This window comes from Nansenia antarctica (assembly GCF_963989245.1).
Source record: "Nansenia antarctica genome assembly, chromosome: 2".
NCBI lineage: Eukaryota > Metazoa > Chordata > Actinopteri > Argentiniformes > Microstomatidae > Nansenia > Nansenia antarctica.
Genome location: NC_137675.1, coordinates 15,233,741 through 15,255,452, shown reverse-complemented (window position 1 = coordinate 15,255,452; position 21,712 = coordinate 15,233,741). Strand labels below are relative to the sequence as shown.

The 21,712-nt window shown below is 44.4% G+C and overlaps 1 long non-coding RNA gene across 2 annotated transcripts; it reads left to right on the top strand.

The window, feature by feature from the left end:
* The first annotated feature begins 376 nt into the window (after positions 1-376).
* LOC308150946 lies at positions 377-6,075 on the top strand. 2 transcript variants are annotated; one of them, XR_013937264.1, is made up of 6 exons: positions 377-516; positions 2,032-2,235; positions 2,396-2,575; positions 2,879-3,052; positions 4,328-4,501; positions 5,378-6,075. It is a non-coding gene; the product is annotated as an uncharacterized lncRNA (long non-coding RNA). The 2 variants fall into 2 exon arrangements; XR_013937265.1 differs by having other exon boundaries at positions 400-516; positions 2,035-2,235.
* The last annotated feature ends 15,637 nt before the right edge of the window (positions 6,076-21,712 follow it).

The window sequence follows — 21,712 nt, the reverse complement described above, 5'->3', positions numbered from 1 at the left end:
AAGAGTGCAGACTGGAGAGACTGAACCTGACCGGTTGTGGAGTGACAAAGACAGGCTGTGAATATCTGGCTGCAGCTCTGAAGGAAAACCGCACTCTGAGAGAGCTGGATCTAAGCTCGAATGAACTAGGAGATTCTGGAGTGTCCATACTTGCTCATGGACTGGACAGACGCCTGGCCAGACTAAATACACTCAAGTAAGTTTTGAACCAGTCAACCTTTAATCGGAAAGTAATCACTTATGCTAACCACTGAGATGATGTAATGCTCCTTCCTCCCAAACCAGTATTGTATCAGTGATTCTGTGTTAAAAGAGTACACTTTCTTCTCCATCTTTTTGTAGGCTCTCGCAATGCAATGTTGGGGAGGAGTCCTGTTTCAAACTGGCTAGCTCTATGATAAAGCTCGTCAGTTGTGACAAGAACACCAAGCTGGATTTAAGCATTAATAACCTAGGAGACCAAGGAGTGATTCAACTTGTTCATACACTGATGCAACTTCACCAACCATATGATGTGTGAGTATTAAATTCACCCTGTAACTGTTAAAGCTTCAAGTAGGCCTATGTATATTTGAGCTCAATGGCCATGATATATCGGTAGCGATCAAGGAACGAGGTCACATGATAAAACACATTCAATGAAGAGCGCTATTTTGGTACAAACAAAGCACTTTATAAAATCTTGTGTGGAGGTTGAGTACTGGCATTTACGTACCTATTTTACATTTTGTTTGTTTACAAGTATATGCACATTATGCCACTATAAATATACATTTTCAAATCCTCAGTTTGACCTAAAAGAACACAGGGCTTAAAGTTCTCCGGCACGGTGCCGGATTTCCGGCGCGGGGGAATTTTGAGAGAGAAAAAAAGAAATCACATGCTATTTGTTTACATCGTAATTTAAAGAGTCATCTTCAGCAAAGAGACAGTTCCGCCTACCAATGGTATCACATTGCTCAAGCCAACCAACGACTTCTAGCCAATCGGAGGCAGAGTAGTGGGGCGGGCCTTAAGAAGTTTGAATGAGTGTAATTTTAGCTTGTAGAGACGTTCGCTTTTAGCAGCCCGCTATCTCGCTAACTTTAGTAAGAGTATTAAAATGGAAGTTTCTTAAACCTGGCGAAGACACAGCTATACTAGAACGGGGAGTAAGGAATAAATGGCGCTGGGCATGGATAGAGGAGAGTAGCAGGGTTTTTCCTGCATAGAGAACTATGAGGCGGCCGCCTCCGTCTCCAGCTCTCGACAAAACTCGTATTTTCTACAAGCGTTGCACTCGGTGGATTTATGTCATTTCTAACTGCAATTGCGGCACTGCGCCGATGTGGTGGCGGGGGCGCTGTTTCACAAATAAGTTAGCTTTCGTGTTTGCTAGCGAAACAGCTGATAGTATGTTGACTGCTCAAGGAGAATACATATTTGAAAGTACAGAATGCCTGAGAGCCTTATATTGCATTATATTACATTATATTTTGAATGGTCATCTGGTGCCTGAATATTGTTTTTTCCTTTACATGTATAATGACATTTCCACCATAAATTGATGGAGAAAGGGCACAAATTGGTGCATATCAATTCACCAGAATGCAAGAAATTAAGTGTTTGATGCTCGTTTAAGGACCTTATGGGACGTGGTGCCAAGATACAATACAAGACATGTATATATTTTATCCTGTATTGTTATAGTGATAGTGGCTTAATAAGTGATGCAATCAGTTTGGCCTTTTAAAGACATCTAAATATATTATTTTATAATATATAAAACAGTATTAATGCATTTTAACATTGAGACATATATTTTGTATTGAGTATAAAACAGTATTAATGCATTTTAACATTGAGACATGTATTTTGTATTGACTATAAAATAGTTTAAACATTGAGACAAGAAGCTGTCTTCTGTACCCGCTCTCCCAATATCTCAAAATGTGACCCCCCCTCCCCAAGAAAAAGTTTCAGGCACAGGATTTTTTCCCACTTTAAGCCCTGAGAACAGCAAAGCACATAACTACATGCCATTATCTTCAGCAGGATGGAATTAACACCACAATGTAACCTGAGCTTGTACTGCTGTAACCTTACGGCGGGATGCTGCAGAGAGCTGGCTGAATATCTAGACGGTGAAACCTGCCCGACTCGGCTGAACTTGAGTAGCAACAAATTGCTGAATTCAGGCGTGATACTGCTCTGCAAAGGCCTGAGTTCAGAGTGGTGTTATCTGCGGGAACTGAAGTATGTCTACCTCAAGAGTTTAGCTTTTCTATCTCTTATTCCAGTAGTAAAATCATTCAAGTGTGCATTTATAATAAATTCATATTGCATGGAGTTGGTTTCTGCTCTGAAATGTGGAAACATAAGAGTATAACAAATAATGTCTCCCCTTTTATTCTAGTCTTGCAAACTGTGGGATCACTGAGGAAGGCTGTGAGGCTCTGGCTTTTGCACTGACTTTCCTCCCCATCTCAAAATGCCTAATTGAGCTAGATCTGAGCAGGAATCAACTAACAGACTCAGGAGTCAACCAGCTCGCTGCAGCACTGAAGAATCCATCCTGTCTAATAGATAGACTCAGGTGAAAGCTACAACCAGTACTCCCATATCAGAAACATGTGTACTGTGTAACTTTACATGGAACATTCCATTTACATGCTGTTAGCAGTTTGCCTAAAGTGAAATGGTCTTCATGGTCTTTATTCAACTTGAACATCCCATGACCTTGTGGATTTTTTAAGGATACTTTGTTTAATGGTAACTTTAAATATCCTACCCCACCTACATGAAGTTACTCCTATACCTGTGTAGAAATGTTGTAATAACTCCTAAGAACAAAATTGTATTAACATGTTATTATCCCTGTGCCGCCCTCACCTCCCAGGCTGAGTTATTGTGACCTGACTGAAAAGTGTTGCGCTGCACTCGCCTCAGCCCTCGGCACAGACCACTCACCTCTGACAGAGTTGGACCTCTGCGGAAATTAACTGCATGATCAGGGAGTTAAGATGCTCTGTGTTGCCCTGAGGTTACCACGCTGCAATCTGAAGACATTGTCGTAAGATCATTTATTTGATAGTTATGCAGTGTTTCCTCTATATGCATTTATTGGTGGCGGGCCGCCACGAATGAATTTCCTCCGCCACTAATTGATTCAGTCCACTAAAAAAGAAAAAAAGAAAAAAAATGAAGAAATCCACCTCAACCATCCCTGCTCAGCAGTCTTACCTGCCGAAATGCTCGGGCGCCTGTGTTTTCTCCTCGCAAATAACGGGCTAAAAGTCACCGGTAGTACCATCTAAAAGATACAAAAAGCTGATCTAGCTAGCTAGGTGCGCAAATAAGATATCACGTTAAATAACTTCGAAAAATTAAACGAAAACAGCGACAGATGGATGGATTTTTCAAGAAAAAAGATGTCCCAGACACTTCAAACATTGCTGAAGCTAGCAGTGGCTATGAGCGATCCGAAACTGCATGAACGTTTATGGCGGGGTACCACCACCACCAGCTACAACTACAGCGGGAGAACAAGCAGCAGCTACTGTGCGCTGTGGTATGTACACCAACATATATTACTTTCGTTTGTTACTTTTATTTGGACTTTGGATTTTAAGACCACTTTAATTCATGAAAAGGTCCAGAGTTTCTTGTTGCAAACGGAGGAAGGACAAACAACAGGTGCGTTGAAACCAACAGCTCAATCATGCCAGGACGATGGCTAATTTGATAATTTTGATAGACATGATAGCCATCACATCTAGTTGAAAAACTGTCGCAAGTTGAAGAACTCGCGCAAGTTGGAAATACTCTGAAACTTTCGCCAAGTTGGACATACTTTTCCTGTTGTGTTTGAGACGGAGCCGAGACTGCTCGTTTGGAAGGACATTGGATCCGTGAGTAACGTAAACCTTCAGAGCTGATGGATGGAAACCGGTATCACAAGTTTATATTCTGTATATTCATTTTTTTTTTTTTGCCATCCTCCCTCTAGTTTTGGTTGAAATTAGGTCGTTGTTTTGAGCGCGCGTGCACGCGGAAAAAAATCGCGCGGACAGGGCTCTCCGCCACTAATGTAAAAATTCCTGGAGGAAACACTGGTTATGGTTTTGATACCGTAGCACTTAACTTGTATGGTGACAATGACACTTCCTAATGACAGAATATGATTGTCATACATTGTCTCAAATGGTATTCATAAAACATTTAGTCATGCTGAACGTGAATATTAAGTGTGTCAAGCCTTTACTACAACTGTAAGCTTTTAACAAGCTCAATGTAATTAATATGAGGAAAAATAATGTAAAGAGCTTCTACCTCCCTCCTTCTCCAGACTGAGATGCTGTGGAATCAAGGAGGACGGCTTTTCGACCTTGGCCTGGGCTCTGAGGACCAATCCGAAACACCTGACAGAGCTGAATATAATGGGGAACGACCCTGGAGAGTCAGGAGTGAGACTGCTTGTTGACGTCCTGGATGACCCATGCTCCAACCTAACGACATTAGAGTGAGTATTGGTGTCGAAACAAAGCCCTCAAAACCTTCCATCCCTATAGCCTTAATGAGGAACTCTATTTGAATTGTTTTCTGTCATTCCTGTTCTACATGCTTTTCTAGTGTATTTATATGTGATTCTATAATACACAGCTCCATGACCTCTCTTTCTCTCTTCTCATCACCCCTGCTGCCTGTTTATACTTAATAGCCTACACAGCAGGTATATGTTTATGTGTGCGTGTGTGTGTGTACCCTTTTGCTTGTACAGCACGGATGATGGCTTAGACGCTGAAACGTTTGCTCTTTATTTTTTCACTTCACTGTTTTAGCACCTTGCACTTCCACTTTCGTGTCGTTTAATTTCAAGTGAACGTAGATTAGGCTACTTTTTGCATCTCGGCTTCCTGCCTCTTCCATTTAAGATTTAATTGCGACCACCCTTTTGAAGTGAATGTTGCTATTTTTTCATTATGCACTAGCCACCTACACTTTTAACCAGCCTAGACACAGAGCAGGGGAGGCTGGTGGAGGCAGAAATCGCAGGAAAGGGTCATTGTAATGCATGGGATGGAATGAGGAATGGTATCATGGTATCAAACACATTTTGGATACCATTTCTCATTCCGTTCCATGCATTATAATGACCCTTTCCTCCGATTTCTACCTCCCCTGGCGCAGACCCTCATTTTGCTCTTCTAAAACAAAACGAACAGTAAGACATGAGGAGAGTGAATATTAGTGCCAAAGCAAACAGAAATTCAAAGTGGATAGAACTTGGCTGTTGGGTACATTGGCATAATTAGTATATGAGTGTAGGCCTGCAGTATATGTCCCATGGTCAGTCAAGTGGAATATTCTTTTGTAACATTATTCTTTTTCATTCCAGCATTGTGGTTGAGGCAGACCGTGACCAACAAACATCGCACCATCTCAGCAAATTGGCGTGGTGATCCCAGACATCTTTGAGGAACCTGAACTTCACAAACCTGAACTTCCAGAGTGAAGATGCTGCTCAACTGGTTGGTTTGCCAGTCACTGAATGACATGAGTGAGCCAATGCTGCCCTCTACTGGACAGGATGGTTTTGACTACTGAGTTGATTGATACAAAGAATGTTAAATACAATCATTTTGCAATACTGACGTGCCTTGTCCAACAGGGTAAAATACAGGGCAAGTATCTTGAAAATTATTATATGTACATGTCTGTATGAGGAGTTCTATACTGCCAACCCCTGATTTGAAGATCAGGGATAGATTCTATGGGGGAGAATGTGAAAGCTGCAATAATGTGTTTTTTGTTTTTTTTACATGCTAGTTGGCACTTCCCTCTACTTCTGATTTCGGGTCTTTTTAGTGTTGTCACTGTAATTTAAAATGAATAAATATGTTCCAACATTTGTATTATGGTCAGTATGCTACTCTTTTCTAAATTCTGTAACATTTTTTATAAATTAATTTTCAATTGTTGGTCAACTGTAAAGATGTGAGGTTACAATAAAGAAATGTTTTATTTATGTGGAAAACTTGATAAACCAAATTCAATCTATTCTGTGCCTTCAGTCACTTTTAGATGTGCATGACAGTACCAACTGTTCTAGTATTGTAGATATATTTTTACAATTATTATTACGGTTTATATCTGTGGTCAAGGAGTCACTGATTGATTGCTAATGAGTTATGTTTGTAATACTCACAGCTTAATTGACCCATCTGCAAATAAAGTTCCAAATGTGTATTTTTGAAATGTCTTTGCTGTGTGTTTTCTTCCTTGTTTGTTGAATGTGTGTGTAGATTGTCAGCTCCTGAGGCGAACCAGCGACCTTCCGATTGCTAGCCAGCCTCTCTAACCTTTATTCTACCGTCGCACAATCAGAGGTAGTGAGAGTCTGAGTCTCTCTCTCAATAGAATGCCATTATTATTTACTGAAAGTGGAGGTGAAGGGCTTGGCCATGGCTTTTCCCATTGTAAACAGTCTGGCCAGGAAGAAAGGCTTGCATGAGCTGGAGGGTCCACTCTCCCTGGGACGACGTCATAGCATATTGGTCTTTGAGGGAACTTGTATGAGAAAGAAAGCTGACTAAATATCCTCAGGGTGAACATTGGCTTTTGTTAGCATATGGTTAAGTACTGTACATGGTAATGACTGACATGTACAAACAATTCCAACAAGTAGTCCATTTTAATTTTTACTTAACGGCTTGGTTGGTGTCGGAGGACACTGGTTGTCTTTAGTTCCCTTTTTTTTGTTTTCCCTCTGACTTCTGGATGACAAATAAGAACATTGTTAGATTGATTCACACACAACACAACAGCAAACAAAAAGTAGAGATAACTTACCGGCGAAGGAGAGAGAAGAAATTCGACACCCCTATCGTACCGCAGGGTCTCTTCGGTGCAGCAGTCATCTCAATGCAGAAGAGATGTGAGGAGAAAAAGAGAGAGGATGAGGCTATGGAGCTGTGCCTTCCGAGAAGAGCGCAGCCCGCAGCGCCCGTGACCCAGCCACGGCAGTCATATGCGCAGGCTATCTCTCGCCCGGCCCCTGCTTTCAAGATCCCCAGAGCGGCTGGACAGCAAGCAGCGCCCCAGGCACCCAGAGGTCCCAGGAAACCATGGGCCAGAAAACAGGGAGCAGGTGTAGTGTTTAGACCCGGATAGTTGATCCAGGGGTTTGCAACACAGATTAAGACAATGAAGCAGTGTTTTAGTTGAGCAGGAGGTTTAATCTACATCCATGAGCCAATTGGAAACTGGAGATGTTCAGGGAAGCGTTGTCTTCTCAATTGCATCATCCAGTCCAGGAAGTACAGGATGACATAACTCCAGAGAGCTTATCGGTCACAGAGTGCTGTGTCTGTGGGGGACTCTCAGGAACACAGGGCAGTTTAATCAGATTATAATCCAGCCATGCATTTAAAGCTTAGTCTGGTCAGCCCATGCCCAGTTCTGTCTGTGCCATCAGCCCGCTGTCATAGCTTCCGTGCTAAACATCATGACAATGGTTAACTTGACGAAGGCTTCTGTTGAAACATGGTTTGTAATGCAGCAGTAAAGCACTGGGGAGCATGGTTACACAACTGTGGACCTTTCCTTTCTTTAACTGGTACTGTATTATGTTTTTTCACCAGTTCTCTGAAAAAGATGGGCAGGTAGACAGACAGACAGGCAGACAGACAAACAAACATAGACAGACAGGCAGGCAGGTAGACTAGCAGACAGACAAGCTGACACACAGACAGTCAGAAATGCAGTTAGGCAGGCAGACAGAGAAACAGACAGGCAGGCAGGCAGGCAGCCAGCCAGCCAGGCTGCCAGACAGACACGCAGGCAAAGACAGACAGGCAGACAGCCAGCCAGCTAGACTGAGGAGTCCCATACAGCCAGACGTCCATGTGACCAAGGCATAACACTGTGGTCCAGTAGTTAAATCAATATGAACTCCACAGAGAGTCCATCAATATGGAGCTAGACCACACTGTCACTGTTGGATAGGCTGCTGCTTTCCTCAGCCTAGGACTTCTGGGGCAGTTTCATTTCAAACGGATGAACCCCCTATACAGTTGATATATTGCTATACACTACAGTAATTACTGTCTCATGCTCAATTCATGTAAGGAAACTGTCACACTCAAGAAAGGAAACTGGTCACATTCACCATAGAATGTATACTTAAACAAACCATTTTATTTTTTATTTACTTTCTCTTCCATTACTCAGGATATTTAAGATCATACACAGCACTGTATTCACAGTCCAACGAAAAAATTAAAAAAATTAAGTGCAGAATACCTGACCATTAAATGAGGCAGAAGACATAAAAGAAAACATACAGATGCTTGTATGGCTTGAGCACTAATGCCCGATTAAGCTCTATTCAGTAATATGCAAGCCCAGACTGGCTAAGCTGATAATGCAATTATATTTTCCTAGACAACCATGAGTCATTCCTCTAAAGTCATACAGTGACAGTTGACTCTAACCTTCTGACTGACCATCCACAGTAGTAGGGACTATCCCATTAAATGATACTCGTTACATTCACTGTGCATTTATTGTTGCCGCTGGATACGGAGGATGAGGTCTCTGATCTCCGCTCGCTTGGTCTTCATCCGTGTCTGGGGAAACCATTTCCCCAAGTCCATGGGCGGTTGGAAAGTCTGCGGTGGGTTCTAAATTCAGAACAGAAAAGAAAATGCGTATCCATCACAAGTCCCACAACATGTGTACTGGATTATGCTAAATGTGTCTCATTACTGGCCAATTCTAGTATGTGCCAATCTGACTGTCGAACAACGTTTAAACGCCATTTAATCCAGACAGACGCATGTGTGTGGAAAGTGTTTATCCATCACAAATAAATTAGGAAATGCCTAATGTCCGCCTGCGCCCCCCAGTACCTCACTGACCTTCTCTGTCAACACACCCCTTCCCGGGAACCTGCGGTCCTCAGACATGGGTCTGCTCTCCACCCCCTGCACCAGCCGGGGGCAGAGCTTTCAGTGTGGCAGCTCCCACCCTCTGGAACACTCTCCCCACAGCGATCCGCACTGCTCCTACCCTGGATACTTTTAAATCAGCCCTCAAAACCCACCTGTTCTCTAAGGCCTTTGGCCTCTAGTCTAGTTTTTCACTCTCGTTGTCTTTGTTTATTTGCTTTGTTTTTCTGTTCTGTCTGTCTGTCTGTCTATGAAATGTGTTAAGCGTCCTTGGGTTTGAGAAAGGCGCTATATAAATCTAAGATATTATTATTATTATTATAAATGTGAAACATTGCGTATAATGATCAGAACTGATCCCGACCTGAAAGAAGCTCTCCACGTATTGGAGCAGATAGACTGTCTACCCCGACCTGAAAGAAGCTCTCCACGTATTGGAGCAGGTAGACTGTCTACCCCGACCTGAAAGAAGCTCTCCACGTATTGGAGCAGGTAGACTGTCTACCCCGACCTGAAAGAAGCTCTCCACGTATTGGAGCAGATAGACTGTCTACCCCGACCTGAAAGAAGCTCTCCACGTATTGGAGCAGGTAGACTGTCTACCCCGACCTGAAAGAAGCTCTCCACGTATTGGAGCAGGTAGACTGTCTACCCCGACCTGAAAGAAGCTCTCCACGTATTGGAGCAGATAGACTGTCTACCCCGACCTGAAAGAAGCTCTCCACGTATTGGAGCAGATAGACTGTCTACCCCGACCTGAAAGAAGCTCTCCACGTATTGGAGCAGATAGACTGTCTACCCCGACCTGAAAGAAGCTCTCCACGTATTGGAGCAGGTAGACTGTCTACCCCGACCTGAAAGAAGCTCTCCACGTATTGGAGCAGATAGACTGTCTACCCCGACCTGAAAGAAGCTCTCCACGTATTGGAGCAGATAGACTGTCTACCCCGACCTGAAAGAAGCTCTCCACGTATTGGAGCAGATAGACTGTCTACCCCGACCTGAAAGAAGCTCTCCACGTATTGGAGCAGGTAGACTGTCTACCCCGACCTGAAAGAAGCTCTCCACGTATTGGAGCAGATAGACTGTCTACCCCGACCTGAAAGAAGCTCTCCACGTATTGGAGCAGATAGACTGTCTACCCCGACCTGAAAGAAGCTCTCCACGTATTGGAGCAGATAGACTGTCTACCCCGACCTGAAAGAAGCTCTCCACGTATTGGAGCAGGTAGACTGTCTACCCCGACCTGAAAGAAGCTCTCCACGTATTGGAGCAGAGAGACTGTCTACCCCGACCTGAAAGAAGCTCTCCACGTATTGGAGCAGATAGACTGTCTACCCCGACCTGAAAGAAGCTCTCCACGTATTGGAGCAGATAGACTGTCTACCCCGACCTGAAAGAAGCTCTCCACGTATTGGAGCAGATAGACTGTCTACCCCGACCTGAAAGAAGCTCTCCACGTATTGGAGCAGATAGACTGTCTACCCCGACCTGAAAGAAGCTCTCCACGTATTGGAGCAGATAGACTGTCTACCCCGACCTGAAAGAAGCTCTCCACGTATTGGAGCAGATAGACTGTCTACCCCGACCTGAAAGAAGCTCTCCACGTATTGGAGCAGATAGACTGTCTACCCCGACCTGAAAGAAGCTCTCCACGTATTGGAGCAGATAGACTGTCTACCCCGACCTGAAAGAAGCTCTCCACGTATTGGAGCAGGTAGACTGTCTACCCCGACCTGAAAGAAGCTCTCCACGTATTGGAGCAGATAGACTGTCTACCCCGACCTGAAAGAAGCTCTCCACGTATTGGAGCAGGTAGACTGTCTACCCCGACCTGAAAGAAGCTCTCCACGTATTGGAGCAGATAGACTGTCTACCCCGACCTGAAAGAAGCTCTCCACGTATTGGAGCAGGTAGACTGTCTACCCCGACCTGAAAGAAGCTCTCCACGTATTGGAGCAGATAGACTGTCTACCCCGACCTGAAAGAAGCTCTCCACGTATTGGAGCAGATAGACTGTCTACCCCGACCTGAAAGAAGCTCTCCACGTATTGGAGCAGATAGACTGTCTACCCCGACCTGAAAGAAGCTCTCCACGTATTGGAGCAGGTAGACTGTCTACCCCGACCTGAAAGAAGCTCTCCACGTATTGGAGCAGGTAGACTGTCTACCCCGACCTGAAAGAAGCTCTCCACGTATTGGAGCAGATAGACTGTCTACCCCGACCTGAAAGAAGTTCTCCACGTATTGGAGCAGATAGACTGTCTACCCCGACCTGAAAGAAGCTCTCCACGTATTGGAGCAGGTAGACTGTCTACCCCGACCTGAAAGAAGCTCTCCACGTATTGGAGCAGATAGACTGTCTACCCCGACCTGAAAGAAGCTCTCCACGTATTGGAGCAGATAGACTGTCTACCCCGACCTGAAAGAAGCTCTCCACGTATTGGAGCAGATAGACTGTCTACCCCGACCTGAAAGAAGCTCTCCACGTATTGGAGCAGGTAGACTGTCTACCCCGACCTGAAAGAAGCTCTCCACGTATTGGAGCAGATAGACTGTCTACCCCGACCTGAAAGAAGCTCTCCACGTATTGGAGCAGATAGACTGTCTACCCCGACCTGAAAGAAGCTCTCCACGTATTGGAGCAGGTAGACGCCACAGTCGCTGTAGTTGTTCTGCTGAGGGACCCGTGGGTTGGAGCCTCTCATGGAGAAACTCCTCTGGGTGCCTTTCCTCTCCTCCCACTCCACCTCCAAGTATCTGAAGAGAATTAACAGAATTCAGGGTTTTCATATCACACTAGAAGAGCCATGAGAGTTCACGGTGACCCCTGTGAGTAAAAAAAAAAATCTATCTTTGCACTCGATCAAATATCAGGACCCTCCTTTCATGACTTTTCCTAGATATGTGCGTTCTACCACCCAGTATCCTTACATTTTCAACATCACTTCAGGATAAGATAGTATAAAGCTGTTTTGCAGTTTTTCCGTGTAGGGCAGGCTAAAAAAAGAAGTGCCATCTAGTGATCTCTGTGTGTAAATAGCAGATTTACATTCTAAAAAGGGGGTCTATTTGACCCCCAAGGCAGCGCTACTAGTAGGTAATAGGCACGGGTGTTGTAGTGTTAACTCCTTCAGTGGCATGGGTGAATAATAAAGTCGCCCAAACTGTCAACACTCTTTTATTCATTTTGGTGAATAAAGAGCACCACGGGCAACGTTATTCACCAAAAAATGCATAAATTATGATGCTTCATTTTGTAGCCAATCAAAGTATAGTTGCTAGGTTAATATCACATAATACGCCGGAGGTGGATGGCAGCGTTTTATTATATTATAATAAAACACTTCGCACTCTAGGTGGTGAGTGTTCCGGAATTCTTTGGCAGTTGATGAGTTAAAGAAAATGACCTGCTAACTAACAAATGAACAGAAGGTAATTGTCTTACTCTTGCAGGGTCTTCACCACCCGATTTCTAGCGTGGCCACCCAGGGAGTCCATGATCAGGATACAGGGTCTGTTTCAGGTAAATAGGATTGGATACGATTAACAGTCATTGAAGCCTTTCTACAATATTCCTTTCACTTTTCCATGAAGTAGGCTCCTAGAAATTCAGAGTGAATTACTGAGGTGCCATCTAGTGACAGTAAAGCGAACAACACAGCACCAAGAGACGAGAGAGATCAAACTACACTTCTCTGAGCCTGTTAGATGGTGACGGTGAACCGAGGTAGTAGGACTCACTGTTTATAGGTTGTAGGTTTGGACAAGATCTCACTACTGTCCTGCTGTTCATCTTCATTCAACTTGTCCTTGAAAAAAAAAGAGAGAGAGAGAGAGAGAGAGGGTTTGGAATCAGTGTTAGTAGGTTAGTAGAATCAACCATTTTGAGGTCTTGGGCGCAGTGGTTCAAAACTTTTAATCTGGATCAGAATCAGGCAATGTATCTGGCTGATTCCGAGTCGTATAGGGCAAATCAGCCAGCTCGATCTGATCCTGGATAACAAAAAAGAATCAGGATCATTCTGATCCAGATTAAAAGTTCTGAACAACTGGGCCTTGATGACGACATCTTAAAGAGATGGAGTGAAGTTATATTCCACCTATGGAGTCTTGCCTGCGATTAAACGTTTACTTTTCAGAGAGATATTACCTCAGAATGTATGTTTAGGTATAGGGCTGAGGGTGTTGATGGGGGTGGGGCCTCCGGGCCTCCGGGGGAGGTGGATGGCGGCGTGCAGCAGGAAGGGTCAGGGACAGACTGGGGATCCTCTAGGCCAGGGAAGCAGAGGACTGCCAGGAACCAGTGAGCCCTGGAGGAGACGAGAGGGTTTCAACAAGGACAGGAGGAGGAGAGGTAGGAAAGAGGAGGCAACTCAAGTAAACGTACGAAAGGGAAACCGAAATTCAGAGATTACTCTTACCCGAAAAAGTCTCACAATGATTTATGACACAACATATGCTTTTCATTGTGTCACATCCCCCATGTTCTGACCAACTGTGAGAGTACAGGAAGGGGGGAGGACTCACGATTTATTAATGGGGACAAAGATGAAGTCCTTCTGGAACAGGTCCACGTTCCTGGTCCATGTTCTGACCAGCCGGTGCCGCCGTCTCTTCGCACTGGAATGCAGTCGGGAGTTTTTGCACAAAACCAACAGAATATGTGACACGTTCTAGTGTTTTGGTCCGCATGTCGGCATTCGATTTAACGTTCTGACTTTTCTTTCGAAAAAAGTTAATACATTTCCGCGTTGTTGAAACTCAATGACGCATCGCTAGTCAACTAACACAGCTTGTTTTATGAGCCTGCTAACAATGTAAAGTAAGGTTATAGGTAGCAGAGGGGATTACTCACAGAATCCATTGCGTTGCAGTACTTTGGCTTGACTAGCGAGTTTGTGTTGTGATTCTCACCAACGTTGTAATGTATTTCCGTGTTTCAAAATAAAAGTCCCAACATTTTGATTGGTTGCCGCCATGCGGACCAAAACACTAGAATGTGTCACATATTCCACGCGGACTCTGTAATAATTGCATCTTTTACAACTTCTGCAATCCCTGGCAATACACTACAGCACGTTACACATGGCATGAAATTAATGTACAGCACAGCTGAGCGTGTATGACAGTCAGGATGTCCCGTGCTTACGATAGGCCCTCCTTTCCTGGGCTTGTTCCCTGCTCTGTCTGAGTGAGCCGCTTGTAGAAGAAGGAGCTGAAAATGTGAGTCCTGCTAGCGTCCTCTTCCTTTAGCTCTGCCAGGACCAAGTACCTTCATGAACCATAAAGAGCCACGCTGAGCAATGCAAAACACCACAGGAATGGCATGTTTTTGGGGATTATCAACTACACATATTTAGACCGTTTAGCAGACACTTTTATCCAAAGCGACCATACAGGACCGTGAACCCAAGGGAGGCCGGCGGTGGGGGAAATCAGAGGACGGGCTCATTGTAATGCATGGAATGGAATGAGAAATGCTACCGCAAACATGGGTGATTGATACCGTTCCTCATTCCATCTGTTACAATGAGCTCGTCCTCTGATTTCTCTCTGTCAGCCTCCACTGCCTGTTCAAGGGAAGCAAGGTTGCTTCACTCACTTCAAGTAAAAGTCGATGATGACATCGTTGAGGAACTCTCCCTGGCTGAGGCAGTTGAGGTCTTCATTGGTGACAGATATACTTCCTCTGGCCGGGGGAGGCGGGTACAGGATCAGCCTGGTCACATGACCCCCCCCAAAACATCATGACAGAGTCAAACAAAACAACGGATTTTGCACTGAACTGTTTGAACTACACTTTTGTATGACACGTGATATATAAATAATGTTTGATTATTTGATTCATTGCAGTATTCACAACACCAACACCAATGGAGCTTCAACATTGACCCCCGCCCCTGACCACCCCCCCGGCCACCACCACAGACAATACAAATAGTTTTTTGAGCATCTGGTTATCAACCAGTTCTATATACATTTCTATATAAATCCAGTCTGTTTGTATCTCCATCATTATCATCACAATGAAGTTCACCCACACCTCTGGACCGGCCCAGCGAACGCCTCAACTACGTCATCATCGATGGCTACCACCAAGTCATCTTTGGCCTCCACTACGTCGTCGTCGTCGTCATCGTCATCATCATCATCATCTTCATTACTGTCAAAGATACGTGTTGGCGGAGAGAGCTGAGGGGGCGGGGTTTGTGTGCGTAGATACTGACTGGAGATCTCGGAGACCTTCCACTGACACCTCTCAGGGGTCTGAGAGGACCTACAGGGGTACAGGGGACTCTGGGGGGGTGTAGGGCGAGAGCTGCCAGGCCTCTTGTGGGGCACAGGGGGACAGAGAATAGTGTTTACGAACTCCTGCTGAAAGGCGTCAGAAGGCCGAGGAGTTCCAGAAGCGTACGGAAAGGTCTTGGAGACCTTCTGCCAAGATAAAGACAGAGAGAGGACACATTACATAACCAGAACTGTGATGTGGTGATCAGAGAAGGCTGGTGGGGATCGATGACAGAATACAGCACTCCTAACCTCAACAACGAACAATTTGTTACCTTCATACAAGTTCAACTAAACGACTCACCACATTTCGAGGACATTTGGGGACTGAGGACGATGCATCTAGATCAGTCGCGATGCTCTCCCTTCTGATTTGCATAAGGTTGGCTGCTCTGAACGGCAGGCTTCTTGTGAAGTCCACCACAGAGTTCGCCCTGCCGATCTCAGCCAAGATTTTATTGAGCTGAGATTGGACCAGTTCCGATAGCGCCGTCGTACACACCAAGATGATATAGTTCTCACCGAGACCTGTGAAAAGTCAACAAAACAAAGACCCATCTTAAATAAGGACAGCAAAGCTAAACTGAGTTTATTTTTAATATCCTGACACAGCAGAACTATTATTGACTTGATATATGCACTCCATGCGTGTGTCAAGTCAGGAACCTCAGCCTATGGAAGGTAAAGTCTACTGTACAGTACAACAAGGGAGGCTGGTGGAGGCAGAAATCGGAGGATGAGTTACTGTAATGCAAGGAATGGTGTGTTGGATTTGCCATTCCTCATTCCATTCCAGACAGTGAGGCCGTCCTCTGATTTCTACCTCCACCAGCCTCGCCTGCTGTACAGGTAGCTGTTGTGTGTGTGTGTGTGTGTGTGTGTGTGTGTGTGTGTGTGTGTGTGCTCTGGGTGACCTACTTAGAGCCTTGCTGTCGTACCAGAAGCCCCCCAGGGTGCGGCTCATCCCCAGCAGGAGGCGCAGACGGTGACACTCCCACTCGGTGGTCTTGAGGTAGAGGGAGGCCGTACTCTCGCCGAAGCACTGCTCGCAGCTGGTCAGAGCAGAGGCCGGGAGACGCACTGACACCAATGGATTAAACCAATCATTTCATTTCATTTCAATTCACTTCCATCCCATTCAGTGAAATCATGCGTGGCGACTAAGCACATACAAGAAGACCAGGGGAGGCTAGTGGAGGTAGAAATCGGAGGATGGGTCTATCGTAAAGCATGGAATGGAGTGAGGAATGGTATCAAACACGTGTTCCTCATTCCACTCCATGCATTACAATGAGCCTGTCCTCCCATTTCTACCTCCACCAAGCCTCCCCATTTCTACCTCCACCAAGCCTCCCCATTTCTACCTCCACCAGCCTCCCCTGAAGAAGACATCCCATATAAGTCATAGAATATTGTGCAATAATACATCAGAGAGTTCAGCATGGCTGCACCTACCCTCTGGAACTCCATCCCCACAATGATCCGCAACGCCCCCACCCTGGACTCCTTCAAATCAGCCCTTAAAACCCATCTGTTCACCAAGGCCTTTGGCCCCTAGTCACTGTTTTGCTTTGTTTGTTTTCTGTTTTGTCTGTCTGACCATTCCCCTTTAGAATTGTAAAGTGTCCTTGGGTTTTTGAAAGGTGCTATAGAAATCGAAGTTATTATTATTATTACATGACATGATATTTAGGGACAGAAACATCTCAAGAGCCTTTGCATACTGCAGGTAGGTATAGTATACCTAACTCACCTCATGTTCCTATTCTTACCTTGGTCATCAATGTGAATGTATTCTGTTGTAAACTGAGGAAAGAAAAAGTCATTGAGTCAATGCAATAAAACAATATCTGTATCATCTAAATGGGAAATCGGAAACATAACATACCGGTACATCTGGGGGGTATTCCATCAACGTCGCTAAAGAAAAATACAGGTTTATTTTTGATAAGTCTCGCAAGTTTCAGCAAAATACACCTGGATTTTCCTTTAGCGATGTTGATGGAATACCCCCCTGGCGTGTCTAACACAGTACACGGAGATACTATTATGTAAAGTGGGAACTCACAGTGACAGGCTCTGTGATATTCCTCCTCAGTGTCCCTATTCTGGCAAACCTACAGTCCAACCTGACAGCTCCTACAACTCCTCCTCTCTTCTTAGGAGGAGGAGGAGGAGAGGATGGAATAGCTGCCTTGCTTTTACTCTGTTTGGAGGAGGAGGGTTTTTTGAACACCAGATTTCCAAGCTGTCAAAAGGAAAACAATTGAATCAAATGAAATAAGCCACACGACAGAGACAGTGATGAAAGATGTTCATTGAAATAAACAATCACCCACAATGCAGTGCTTCAAACAGAAATGAAAAAGTTCACATATTGATATGTGAATCACGTTCATTGAGTAAACAATTTGATCAGCAGTCCCCCCAGATTCCAGTCATGCATTCAATTGACCTACGGTATCAATGACAAACACTGCTACAGTGCATATTAATTACTGTTATTAAAGAGTTTCTCCAAAGTACCGAATCTGTCATGCGCATCTTCCTTGGTATTCGGATCTTGATGTCACAGGGATTGCTGGTGAAATAATCATCATCAGCTGTGTCCACACTTCCACCAGGGGGCGATGGTGAGGACAGGGTGTAGCTGGCAGTTCCCCTGGTGAAGCTCGCTGCTCCTGAGATATTTTGATCATCGTCGCTAGACTGCACAACTAAATGAAAAAAGAAAAAAAAGAAGTTGAACACAAAAATAATGAGAGTTATGTCAGACACCGGATTCACTGCAGGGTTCCTACAAGTTTCAAAAAGTCACATTTTAGACCTTTTAGAGCTTTTTTTAGACCTCTTGGAATATCATTTTAGACCTATTCGCGACACACCATATAGCTTTTTGTCATCCTCGAGGTGTGTTTGTGGTCGAGGTCGAATAGATGATGTCCTTATTTAACTTCTGCTCAATAGAACACTGCTTATACACCAATGTATTTATCCCAGACATCTAGTGTTTGTAATCATCAATCAACAACCTTGCATACCATAGGGATTTACCTGCCGTTTCTGGGGGCGGGAAGTGTATCCTGGTTGATATCGGTCTTGGTAAATGCGGTGTGCCACCACTCCTATGAAACAAAAGTTTGCTAGATCATGATTAATGTTTCCGAATCAATGTCTAATTCTTTTTTCTTTTAAAACAGGTGAGATCATCTTGAGGTCCAAACCTGAAAGTGTTGTTCTGATTCTGAACGGCAGAAAAAGCATGGTGGAAGACTCTGGTTTGGACCACTACCCCATGGGAGGGTATTGGGCTGATGTACCTGTTGTGGATCGGACCACACTGCACTGTTCCAGATTGAGAACTGAGAAACACCCAAAAAAAAAGCATTCACATTCAGTTATGATGAGATAATATTTGAAGTACTGGATTGTCACTGTCCTAGCGACTGTCCTAGGTGCCAGGTGGTGGAACGAGCTTCCCACTGCTGTCAGGACTGCTGTCACTACCTATCTTCTGCTATAGTTGAAGACTGAAGGCCCATCTCTTCAGGTGACATCTTGACTGTCCCTCCTAAAGACCTCTTCGACCCCACTACTCCTATGTACAGTTTCTCTACTGTAATGACATGACTGATGATTCACTTAATTTAGACAATGTACAAATGTACTTGTTGTAAGTCACTTTGAGACAAGGCGGCTGCTAAATGTCTAAAATGTAAATGTACACCGAAGTAATCCCCTGGAGGTTATCAAACATTGGCAAGAGTAAACTAAACGTCATGGATTAAACACATGACTTACCACTTTGACATATTCCCGATCCCCAACATATTGCAGCCTGTGGCATTTCCTCTAAGAGATTTCTTCATTGGTTTGTTTTGTTTAGCATTGAGGTCTTTCATTTTCAGAAACTGTTGGGAATGTTCTGTAAATGATCACATTGCTGAGTGGGAAGAGAAACAGACAAGTTACTACTGTTAGCTTAGCTAGTTGGCTGTGGAGCTTACCAAAATGTTGTGAATAAGCAGCTAAATAATGGAAAACGTAGTAGCCTAACCAATGCACAAACTAAGGCTGCGTTCGTAAATTCGCTCTGAGAGCGCCGGAGCGCACACTGGGTTAACGTCATAAAGGGATCAAGTAATTAGATTGGACAAGAGGCACACCATGAGTGCTGATCAGATTTCCAGAGCGTATTTACGAACGCAGCCTTACTGACTTGGCTAGTTCATTGCTACATCATGTTAGCAATCTGAATGGTTGAAATGGCAGAGCACACAACCCATATAATCACTCCTTGCCTGTCACTCTCCGACTGGAACTCATTGGTAAGGCTAGCGTGCTAACGTTTAATGTACAATTATACGTTTAAATTAATACAATACATACATAGTAATTCACATAATTATTCGAATTATTCATTGTAAATCACAGACGTGTTCTAATCAATATTTGGGGACGACGAAAGTACAAGTGGCACCCCTACCTTTGCTCACCTTGTTTTCCAATTATCTTGTTTGTTTGTTGTCATCTTCTTCTTCTTCTTCTTTTTATTTGATTGGCGGTTGGCAACCAGCTTAAGGTGCATTACCGCCACCTACTGGACTGTGTGGCGCATTACCACCCCCTACCGGACTGTGTGGAACGTTAGCTTGACAGGTGGAAAATTGTAAATGAAATAAATAAACAAAATGGTGGGGAGGGGTAGGGGGAAAAATGTAAATGAAAGAAATAAACAAAATGGTGGGGAGGGGTAGGGTTAAATCCTACCTATCAATCCTGTTTCTTTCAGATATTTAATTACCTGGTTATTTACTGTATCTGTGTTTCCAAGTAAGTTCCTGTAGTAGAGGTTATCTGCCGGGTCAGGAAGGTCCCGTGGGGGGGCAGTATAGTTTCCGGGTTAGTCTAATGTGGGGAACGGCCATGCTCTGTAATGCTCTGCACTTATAACTATAAACCAATTAATGTTTACCCGCTGTCCGCTCATCATTATTATATTAGGAAGATATCACATCTGGCGACGAGATAAACGGTGAACTTGAAGGAAGTTGTGGAAAAGACGAACGACTTGTGAGTTCTAGAACGCGGACAACTCGGTTAATGTCGGAGGACGAGGGAGCTAATAGTGATAACCCAGACGTCGAGATGGCTACCATGATGGTCGGAACACTCACTGCTTTTGACAGTAACACCCAGACGTGGGAGGAGTATGTCGAAGTTTTGGGACATTTTTTCATTGCAAATGGGATTACGGATGCGGATAGGAAGCGGGCAATATTGCTAAGCTCTGTAGGCAGTCGGACATACAGTTTAATGAGGAACTTGTTAAGCCCGGACAAGCCTGGTGAGAAGACATATGACGTCTTGACCGCACTGCTTCAGTCGCATTATAACCCGAAGCCCAGCGAGATAGTCCAAAGATTTAAATTTAATTCAAGGATTAGAGCGGCAAAGGAAACTGTGACGGAGTATGTGGCAGTACTAAGAGAGCTGGCTCAACATTGCAACTACGGTGACAAATTGAAAGAGATGCTACGCGACAGGCTCGTATGTGGCATAGCAGATGATCGCATACAGCGGAGGTTGTTGGCGGAGGCGGAGCTAACGTTCGACAGAGCATTGACAGTCGCGCAAGCCATGGAAACTGCAAATAGGGATGTGCAGGATCTGCAGTTGGGACCGAGAACGCTGGACAGTACTGTGAGTAAAGCTGTACCCCATGAGCCAGTGTATAATGTGAAGGAAAAACAGAAGTGGCAAGGACAAACAACTCCATTGGCATGTTATAGATGTGGGGGTGAACATATGGCAAGGGACTGTCGTTTTCTCAATGAAAAGTGCTATGGCTGTGGGAAAAATGGGCATGTGAAGAAAATGTGCAAATCCTCAACTCCGGATCAACTTAAGCTTAAGGGAGGAGGGAAGTACAAGCAAAAGAGTTTTAGAAATGATAAAAAGCAGTCTGCCCATCACATAAGTGAATCTCCTGAGAATGTTTCAAGCGACGAAGATGTGTTTACTATGTACAATCTAACAGAGTCCAAGTTAACAAAAGTTGATCCCATTACCACACAGCTTAACATAAATGAGAGTACTGTTAAATTTGAAGTGGATACTGGCTGCAGTGTGACAATCTTGACAAAGACTGAATATGCCAAGCTATGGAGAGCAGGGGGCACAAAAGAGCTGCAGGATTGCTCAGTGACTCTGAAAACGTATACAGGTGAAAAAGTACCTACACTGGGAGTAGCAGAAGTGACTGTAAAGTACAGAGACCAAGTAAAACAGCTACCAGTAGTGGTCGTAGCAGGCACAGGACCCAATCTGTTAGGCAGGGGATGGATCAAAGAGCTAGGAATGAACTGTGTGCTGGTGAATAAAATGGAGCAGCTACAACTGACATGACAGGATGTGCTAAAGCAACATGAGGATGTGTTCAAAGAGGAACTGGGAACCTGGGTAGGCCCACCAGCGAAAATCTATGTCAA